Source organism: Ciona robusta, chromosome 5 (assembly GCF_009617815.1).
Source record: "Ciona robusta chromosome 5, ASM961781v2".
NCBI lineage: Eukaryota > Metazoa > Chordata > Ascidiacea > Phlebobranchia > Cionidae > Ciona > Ciona robusta.
The window spans coordinates 2,066,139-2,075,733 of record NC_143239.1 but is presented as its reverse complement, the minus strand read 5'-3'; the positions used below and the strand labels follow the sequence as shown (position 1 = coordinate 2,075,733).

At 34.0% G+C, this 9,595-nt stretch overlaps 3 long non-coding RNA genes across 4 annotated transcripts; all 3 read right to left on the bottom strand.

Moving 5' to 3' along the window:
- Positions 1 to 1,140: 1,140 nt before the first annotated feature.
- On the bottom strand, positions 1,141 to 1,886 carry LOC149735473 (uncharacterized). Its single transcript, XR_016385000.1, has 3 exons — positions 1,727 to 1,886; positions 1,551 to 1,671; positions 1,141 to 1,276 (listed from the first exon to the last, which is right to left on the bottom strand). It is a non-coding gene; the product is annotated as an uncharacterized LOC149735473 (long non-coding RNA).
- Positions 1,887 to 3,234: 1,348 nt separating this feature from the next.
- On the bottom strand, positions 3,235 to 5,857 carry LOC149735472 (uncharacterized). Of its 2 annotated transcripts, XR_016385001.1 has the most exons (5): positions 5,696 to 5,857; positions 5,523 to 5,640; positions 3,841 to 5,215; positions 3,668 to 3,785; positions 3,235 to 3,370 (listed from the first exon to the last, which is right to left on the bottom strand). It is a non-coding gene; the product is annotated as an uncharacterized LOC149735472 (long non-coding RNA). The 2 variants fall into 2 exon arrangements; XR_016385002.1 differs by lacking the exons at positions 5,523 to 5,640; positions 5,696 to 5,857 and having other exon boundaries at positions 3,841 to 4,003.
- A 1,271-nt stretch (positions 5,858 to 7,128) lies between these two features.
- LOC149735471 (uncharacterized) lies at positions 7,129 to 7,892 on the bottom strand. Its single transcript, XR_016384999.1, has 3 exons — positions 7,733 to 7,892; positions 7,557 to 7,677; positions 7,129 to 7,264 (listed from the first exon to the last, which is right to left on the bottom strand). It is a non-coding gene; the product is annotated as an uncharacterized LOC149735471 (long non-coding RNA).
- Positions 7,893 to 9,595: the final 1,703 nt, after the last annotated feature.

The window sequence follows — 9,595 nt, the reverse complement described above, 5'->3', positions numbered from 1 at the left end:
TAGTTGAATGAAGTAGGCTACGTTTATTTTCAAAACACCTAATAATATAACAGAAAATTCAGGAAAAATCGGTCTTTTTTTTACTCCGAAGACAACCATTGCGTAATTACATGATGCCTGCAACCTGTCAATCAAAATATATAATCTCAACACTGCAATACAGGAAGCCAAAATGGAAGTCGCCAAAACGTTTTCATAAGACAGAAAAGCGGATGTTTTGTATTAAAAGACGAGGGGTGCGTTTGTAGAAAGCAAATTATTTCAAAATCTTTTAAATTAAAAAAAAAAATAAAAAGTAAAGGACAGGTTTAAAGTAGCATGTGATTATCTCTCACTCGCCTACGTTTCTCTCTGTGCATTTAACTTTTTTTCTTTTTTTAGTTAACGTCCTCCAAGCGTATTCTCTTTTTCTTTTACAAGTCAGAGATGAACAAACGATTGGATATGTACTTGGATTTTAGTTGCAACAATCACAAATAACACTTTTAATTCAGTTTGTTTATGATTTGCAACCACCACATACAAAATTTCTTGGGGTGGCGTCCCTTAGGACAAAAAACGATCGTGTTATTTTTTGCAGATGTATATGCGATGATGTAGCTTGGATATTAGGCACCGTAATGTACCTTATTTAATGCTGAAGCCATAGGTGTTTCTATGTGACTTCTTCGAAAAAGAGGACTTCTCTTTTTGTTTCTGGGTATGCGGTTTCTCGGCCCTTTATTTGTGTACATTTTTTATTCGAATTTAAAACCTTTATCCTTTTATTTGGTAAATCTACATGTTTAAACATTTAGGCCTATTAATCGGCGCATGCGCAATAGCCCCCGGTCCAAATTCAACGGTCGGAACAGCTGTATCATGAAAAGCGTTAATTTGCATCAAGTTAAATGAATGATAAATTTGCCGGGGATTTGTCTAAGAATTAATGATAAATTGTTAAAACAAACGTAAAATGTCTTCTTTTTTAGTGTTTTTCAATACTTTGTCAACTTGCTACCAATTTAAGACCTAAAAGCCACCACATCACTGAGCAGAATTATTGTAACCCGTATTTCTAAAATAACTTATTTTAGTTACTTTTAACTTGTTTTCTATGACACAAATATTTTCGTAGACAAGATATAAAAACAAGCCAGATAATGTTGATTTTCAATTTATTTAAATCAACTTATAATGCACTCGTATGGGTAGGCAAGCAATTAATCTTCCTGTTGGCTGAGCTTTTGCATAACTGCATCTCTCACTGTGTCCATCATTGAATCATTTTCTTCATCTGTAAATATATTTAGAATGATACACGTTTCTACCCAATAAAATACCCTAAATATGAATGAATGTAACTTGTCAACGCTTAGCGTAACAACGAGAATCAAAATAACATGGATGTTTTGTTTCATACATCTCACAGGCTCACGAGTTACCATGTATATGTTACTTTGTGAGTGATGTTTTTTATGACTGACAATTTAGACAGCTTATTAGCGATATTGTAAAGTTAACTTGTTTTTTTTTAAGTTTTATAAGCATATAGACAAATAAATGCTTACCATTTGTTGACTCTTGGTTGTATCCACCCCATGTACGACGACGACTCCAGCCGGCATCAGTGGTTTCAGTGAGAACGAGGAGTCCGATAACGAGCAAAAGGAGAAGTGCTGACTTGTTCATCTGCAACATAAACTCTTATGAGTAAAACGATACACCGCTTATACAAGCCGCTTACTTTTATGTTGTGGTCTGTAGAAGACTGGTAGTTTATTTAACCCAAAAAGTGCCTTATATAAGAAATCTGAAGCTCTTCGCACCATAAACAGTTTCCGAAATGCTTTGTTTAAAATAAAAAAAAAACGTTTTTTTAAACATCCCTTTTAATACAAAACATTTGCTTTTCTGTCTCACGAAAACGTTTTGGCGACTTCCATTTTGGCTTCCTGTATTGCCGTGTTGAGATTATAAATTTTGATTGACAGGTTGCAGACATCATGTGATTACGCAATGTTTGTCAAAAATATTTTCAAGATCAACCAGGTATTGAGTAAATGATGGTTAGTTTCGTTTTAAAAGAGACTTGAAGTATATAGATGATGTTCTAGTTTAATGAAGTGCGTTTGTTTTTAAAACACCTAATAATATACTAGAAAATTTAAGGAAAAATGGCCATTTTATTTTACTCTGATGACAAACGTTGCGTAATCACATGATGTCTGCAACCTGTCAATCAAAATTTATAATCTCAACACTGCAATACAGGAAGCCAAAATGGAAGTCGCCAAAACGTTTTCATAAGACATAAAAGCGGATGTTTTGCTTTGAAAGACGAGGGATGTTTGTAGAAAGCAAATTATTTCAAAAAAACTTTAAAATTAAAAAATGAAATAAAAAAACAAAAGACAGTTTGCAAGTAGCATGTGATTATCTCTCACTCGCCTACGTTTCTCTCGGTGCATTTAACTTTTTTTCTTTTTTTAGTTAATGTGCTCCAAGCGTATTCTCTTTTTCTTTTACAAGTCAGAGATGAACAAACAATTGGATGTGTACTTGGATTTTAGTTGCAACAATCACGAATAACACTTTTAATTCAGTTTGTTTATGATTTGCAACCACCGCATACAAAATTTCTTGGGGTGGCGTTCCTTAGGACAAAAAGAATGACCGTGTATTTTTTGCAGGTGTATATGCGATAATGTAGCTTGGATATTAGGCACCGTAATGTACCTTATTTAATGCTTGAGCCATAGGTGTTTCTATGTCACTTCCTCGAAAAAGAGGACTTCTCTTTTTGTTTCTGGGTATGCGGTTTCTCGGCCCTTTATTTGTGTACATATGTGATTCGAATTTAAAACCTTTATCCTTTTATTTGGTAAATCTTTATGTTTAAACATTTAGGCCCATTAATCGGCGCATGCGCAATAGCCCCCGGTCCAAATTCAACGGTCGGAACAGCTGTATATCACGAAAAGCGTTTATTTGCATTAAGTTAAATTAATGATAAATTTGCCGGTGCTATGTCTAAGAATTAATGATGATTTGTTAAAACAAACGTAAACTGTCTTCTTTTTTAGTGTTTTTCAATACTTTGTCAACTTGCTACCAATTTAAGACCTATAAGCCACCACATCACTGAGCAGAATTATTGTAAACCGTATTTCTAAAACAACTTATTTTAGTTACTTTTAACTTGTTTTCTATGACACAAATATTTTCGTAGACAAGATATAAAAACAAGCCAGATAATGTTGATTTTGAATTTATTTAAATCAACTTATAATGCACTCGTATGGGTAGGCAAGCAATTAATCTTCCTGTTGGCTGAGCTTTTGCATAACTGCATATCTCACTGTGTCCATCATTGAATCATTTTCTTCATCTGTAAATGTATTTAGAATCATACACGTTTCTACCCAATAAAATACCCTAAATATGAATGAATGTAACTTGTCAACGCTTAGCGTAACAACGACAGTCAAAATAACATGGATGTTTTGTTTCATACATCTCACAGGCTCACGAGTTACCACGTATATGTTACTTTGTGAGTAAAGTTTTTCTGTGGGTGATGTTTTTCTGACTGATAATTTAGACAGCTTATTAGCGGTATTGTAAAGTTAACTTGTTTTTTAAAGTTTTATAAGCACACGATAAAGATTAAATAACTGCTTCACACCTGTTGACTCTTGGTTGTACCCAACCCATGTACGACGACGACCCCAGCCGGCATCAGTGGTTTCAGTGAGAACGAGAAGTCCGATGACGAGCAAAAGGAGAAGTGCTGACTTGTTCATCTGCAACATAAACTCTTATGAGTAAAACGATACACCGCTTATACAAGCCGCTTACCTTTACGTTGTGGTCTGTAGAAGACTGGTAGTTTGTTTAACCCAAAAAGTGCCTTATATAAGAAATCTGAAGCTCTCCGCACCATGAACAGTTTCCGAAATGCTTTGTTTAAAATAAAAAAAAACACGTTTTTTTAAACATCCCTCGTCTTTCGATACAAAACATTCGCTTTTCTGTCTCACGAAAACGTTTTGGCGACTTCCATTTTGGCTTCCTGTATTGCCGGGTTGAGATTATAAATTTTGATTGACAGGTTGCAATTAAGCATCATGTGATTACGCAATGTTTGTCAAAAATATTTTCAAGATCAACCAGGTATTGAGTAAACGATGGTTAGTTTCGTTTTAAAAGAGACTTGAAGTATATAGATGATGTTCTAGTTTAATGAAGTACGTTTGTTTTTAAAACACCTAATAATATACTAGAAAATTTAAGGAAAAATGGCCATTTTATTTTACTCTGATGACAAACGTTGCGTAATCACATGATGTCTGCAACCTGTCAATCAAAATTTATAATCTCAACACGCGGCAATACAGGAAGCTAAAATGGAAGTGGCCGAAACGTTTTCGTGAGACAAAAAAGCGGATGTTTTGCTTTGAAAGACGAGGGATGTTTGTAGAAAGCAAATTATTTCAAAAAAAAAATTAAAATTAAAAAATGAAATAAAAAAAACAAACGACAGGTTGCAAGTAGCATGTGATTATCTCTCACTCGCCTACGTTTCTCTCGGTGCATTTAACTTGTTTCTTTTTTTGGTTAACGTCCTCCAAGCCTATTCTCTTTTCTTTTACAAATGAGAGATAAAGACACGATTGGATATGTACTTAAATTTTAGTTGCAACAATCACAAATACAACTTTTAATTTAGTTTTGTTTGTTTAAATATTTAGGCCTATTAATCGGCGCATGCTCAATAGCCCCCGGTGCAAATTCAACGGTCGGAACAGCTGTATCATGAAAAGCGTTAATTTGCATCAAGTTAAATTAATGATAAATTTGCCGGGGCTTTGTCTAAGAATTAATGATAAATTGTTAAAAAAAAAGTAAAATGTCTTCTTTTTTAGTGTTTTTCAATACTTTGTCAACTTGCTACCAATTTAAGACCTATAAACCACCACATCACTGAGCAGAATTATTGTAAACCGTATTTCTAAAATAACTTATTTTAGTTACTTTTAACTTGTTTTCTATGACACAAATATTTTCGTAGACATTGCGAAGATATAAAAACAAGCCAGATAATGTTAATTTTGTATATATTTAAATCAACTTATAATGCACTGGATATAGGCAAGCAATTAATCATCCTGTTGGCTGAGTTTTTGCATAACTGCATCTCTCACTGTGTCCATCATTGAATCATTTTCTTCATCTGTAAATGTATTTAGAATGATACACGTTTCTACCCAATAAAATACCCTAAATATGAATGAATGTAACTTGTCAACGCTTAGCGTAACAACGAGAGTCAAAATAACATGGATGTTTTGTTTCATATATACATCTCATACACACGTTTACGAGTTACTACGTATATGTTACTTTGTGAGTGAAGTTTTTTCTGTGAGTGATGTTTTTTTCTGACTGACTATTTAGACAGCCTATTAGCGATATTGTAAAGTTAACTACTTTTTTAAGTTTTATAAGCATGCGATAAAGATTAAATAACTGCTTCCCACTTGTTGATTCTTGGTTGTATGCACCCCATGTACGACGACGACTCCAGCCGGCATCAGTGGTTTCAGTGAGAACGAGGAGTCCGATAACGAGCAAAAGGAGAAGTGCTGACTTGTTCATCTGCAACATAAACTCTTATGAGTAAAACGATACACCGCTTATACAAGCCGCTTACTTTTATGTTGTGGTCTGTAGAAGACTGGTAGTTTGTTTAACCCAAAAAGTGCCTTATATAAGAAATCTGAAGCTCTTCGCACCATAAACAGTTTCCGAAATGCTTTGTTTAAAATAAATAAAAAAAACGTTTTTTTAAACATCCCTTTCGATACAAAACATTCGCTTTTCTGTCTCACGAAAACGTTTTGGCGACTTCCATTTTGGCTTCCTGTATTGCCGTGTTGAGATTATAAATTTTGATTGACAGGTTGCAATTAAGCATCATGTGATTACGCAATGTTTGTCAAAAATATTTTCAAGACCAACCAGGTATTGAGTAAACGAAGTATAGATGATGTTCTAGTTTAATGAAGTACGTTTGTTTTTAAAACACCTATATAATATAATAGAAAATTTAAGGAAAATCGCCATTTTATTTTACTCTGATGACAAACGTTGCGTAATCACATGATGTCTGCAACCTGTCAATCAAAATTTATAATCTCAACACGCGGCAATAAAGGAAGCTAAAATGGAAGTGGCCGAAACGTTTTCGTGAGAAAGAAAAGCGTATGTTTTGCTTTGAAAGATGAGGGGTGTTTGTAGAAAGCAAATTATTTCAAAAAAATTTTAAAATTAAAAAATGAAATAAAAAAAAACAAAAGACAGGTTGCAAGTAGCATGTGATTATTTCTCACTCGCCCATACGTTTCTCTCGGTGCATTTAACTTGTTTCTTTTTTTGGTTAACGTCCTCCAAGCGTATTCTCTTTTCTTTTACAAATGAGAGATAAAGACACGACTGGATATGTAAGCTTACTTAACTTTTAGTTGCAACAATCACAAATAACACTTTTAATTTAGTTTGTTTGTGATTTGCAACCACCACATACCAAAATTCTTGGGGTGGCTTTCCTTAAGACAGAGAAAAATGATCGTGTATTTTTTGCAGGTACATATAAGCGATAATGTAGCTTGATATTAGGCACTTCTCTTTTTGTTTCTGGGTATGCGGTTTCCCGGCCCTTTATTTGTGTACATTTGTGATCCGAATTTAAAACCTTTATCCTTTTATTTGGTAAATCTTCATGTTTAAACATTTAGGCCCATTAATCGGCGCATACGCAATAGCCCCCGGTCCAAATTCAACGGTCGGAACAGCTGTATATCACGAAAAGCGTTTATTTGCATTAAGTTAAATGAATGATAAATTTGCCGGTGCTGTGTCTAAGAATTAATGATAAATTGTTAAAACAAACGTAAAATGTCTTCTTTTTTAGTGTTTTTCAATACTTTGTCAACCTGCTACCAATTTAAGACCTATAAGCCACCACATCACTGAGCAGAATTATTGTAAACCGTATTTCTAAAATAACTTATTTTAGTTACTTTTAACTTGTTTTCTATGACACAACTATTTTCGTAGACATTGCGAAGATATAAAAACAAGCCATAATGTTGATTTTGAATTTATTTAAATCAACTTATAATGCACTCGTATGGGTAGGCAAGCAATTAATCTTCCTGTTGGCTGAGCTTTTGCATAACTGCATATCTCACTGTGTCCATCATTGAATCATTTTCTTCATCTGTAAATGTATTTAGAATGATACACGTTTCTACCCAATAAAATACCCTAAATATGAATGAATGTAACTTGTCAACGCTTAGCCTAACAACGAGAGTCAAAATAACATGGATGTTTTGTTTCATACATCTCACAGGCTCACGAGTTACCATGTATAGGCTATGTTACTTTGTTAGTGAAGTTTTTTCTGTGAGTGATGTTTTTTCTGACTGACAATTTAGACAGCTTATTAGCGATATTGTAGAGTTAACTTTTTTTAAGTTTTATAAGCATATAGACAAATAAATGCTTACCATTTGTTGACTCTTGGTTGTATCCACCCCATCTGCGACGACGACGCCAGCCGGCATCAGTGGTTTCAGTGAGAACGAGAAGTCCGATGACGAGCAAAAGGAGAAGTGCTGACTTGTTCATCTGCAACATAAACTCTTATGAGTAAAACGATACACCGCTTATACAAGCCGCTTACTTTTATGTTGTGGTCTGTAGAAGACTGGTAGTTTATTTAACCCAAAAAGTGCCTTATATAAGAAATCTGAAGCTCTTCGCACCATAAACAGTTTCCGAAATGCTTTGTTTAAAAAAAAAAACGTTTTTTTAAACATCCCTCGTCTTTCGATACAAAACATTCGCTTTCCTGTCTCACGAAAACGTTTTGGCGACTTCCATTTTGGCTTCCTGTATTGCCGTGTTGAGATTATAAATTTTGATTGACAGGTTGCAATTAAGCATCATGTGATTACGCAATGTTTGTCAAAAATATTTTCAAGACCAGCCAGGTATTGAGTAAACGAAGTATATAGATGATGTTCTAGTTTTTAAAACACCTATATAATATAATAGAAAATTTAAGGAAAATCGGCCATTTTATTTTACTCTGATGACAAACGTTGCGTAATCACATGATGCTTAATTGCAACCTGTCAATCAAAATTTATAATCTCAATACGGCAATACAGGAAGCCAAAATGGAAGTCGCCAAAACGTATTCGTGAGACAGAAAAGCATATGTTTTGTATCGAAAGACGAGGGATGTTTGAAAAAACGTTTTTTTTTTATTTTAAACAAAGATGTCTGCAACCTGTCAATCAAAATTTATAATCTCAACACGCGGCAATACAGGAAGCTAAAATGGAAGTGGCCGAAACGTTTTCGTGAGACAGAAAAGCGGATGTTTTGCTTTGAAAGACGAGGGATGTTTGTAGAAAGCAAATTATTTCCAAAAAATTTTAAAATTAAAAAATGAAATAAAAAAAACAAACGACAGGTTGCAAGTAGCATGTGATTATCTCTCACTCGCCCATGCGTTTCTCTCGGTGCATTTAACCGACCTCTAACTTAAAAACCGCAACGTATCGCCTCTTTTGATCTGTAGGAAAAGTATGGGCAAATAAAAGAATAAAACCAATTTCTTTCGTATATGAACCGTAAGATTTGTTGCACAACAGCATGTTACATATTTTTTCTCAGTTACTTAAGAACCAACAGCACACATTAGGTACAGCCGCTGCCGTAGTGGTAATATTATCATTTTAAATAACAAAACGATATTTGAAGCTAATAAAATTGTGCTTTGGTTGACGTGTTTCTGGTGTTTTAGCTCTAGTTGTTTTAAATATAACGGCTCTGTGGTCGGGTGCATTTAAGCAAATATTATTCGTTCGCAAATTGCCCTGTCCCCTTAGTGCTAATTCTCGCCTCCGCGTGCTGGCGTATGTTGTCATCGTTGCAGCTGTTGCAAAAGTGTTACTTAATTGTATGTTAGAGAATAGATGATTAATCGTTGCTTTCACTAAAAGTTCTATTGGCATGACAGTTGGTTGTACGATAAAGTCCTGCACGTCTTAGTTTAGACGCCGTTACTATATTTAAGTCCTATGCGGTACGGCTTGATCGACCAAATGCTATTTGTAAGATTTTTTTTAATTTGCACCATTTTATCAGCATGTAGCTTTGATCTGTTACCAAAAGTCTTTAATTTTTTTAGTTGATTTATAGTTGATATGTGTTTATTTTCGCCAACGAAATATATGTTTATATGTCTTTTGTTTACTCTAAGTGCGCACCCCACCGCCTGCGTTTAACGATTTTCGGTTTGGCATCACTTCTCAGTTTTTTGTTTCTGTCAGAATGTTGCGGTTTATAAAATAAAAGTAAATAGCGGTTAACTTATTGCGGATTTGCGGTACTTTAGCTCTTAATTGTTAAAGTAGCTGTTAAAATGGGATGTATTAATGTGATCTGTTCACATATGATCTAATATTTAACTTCGTTTTCTGTTTAATACGATTATTGTTTTACAATTAAGAAGTAACACATCTATACAAAACAA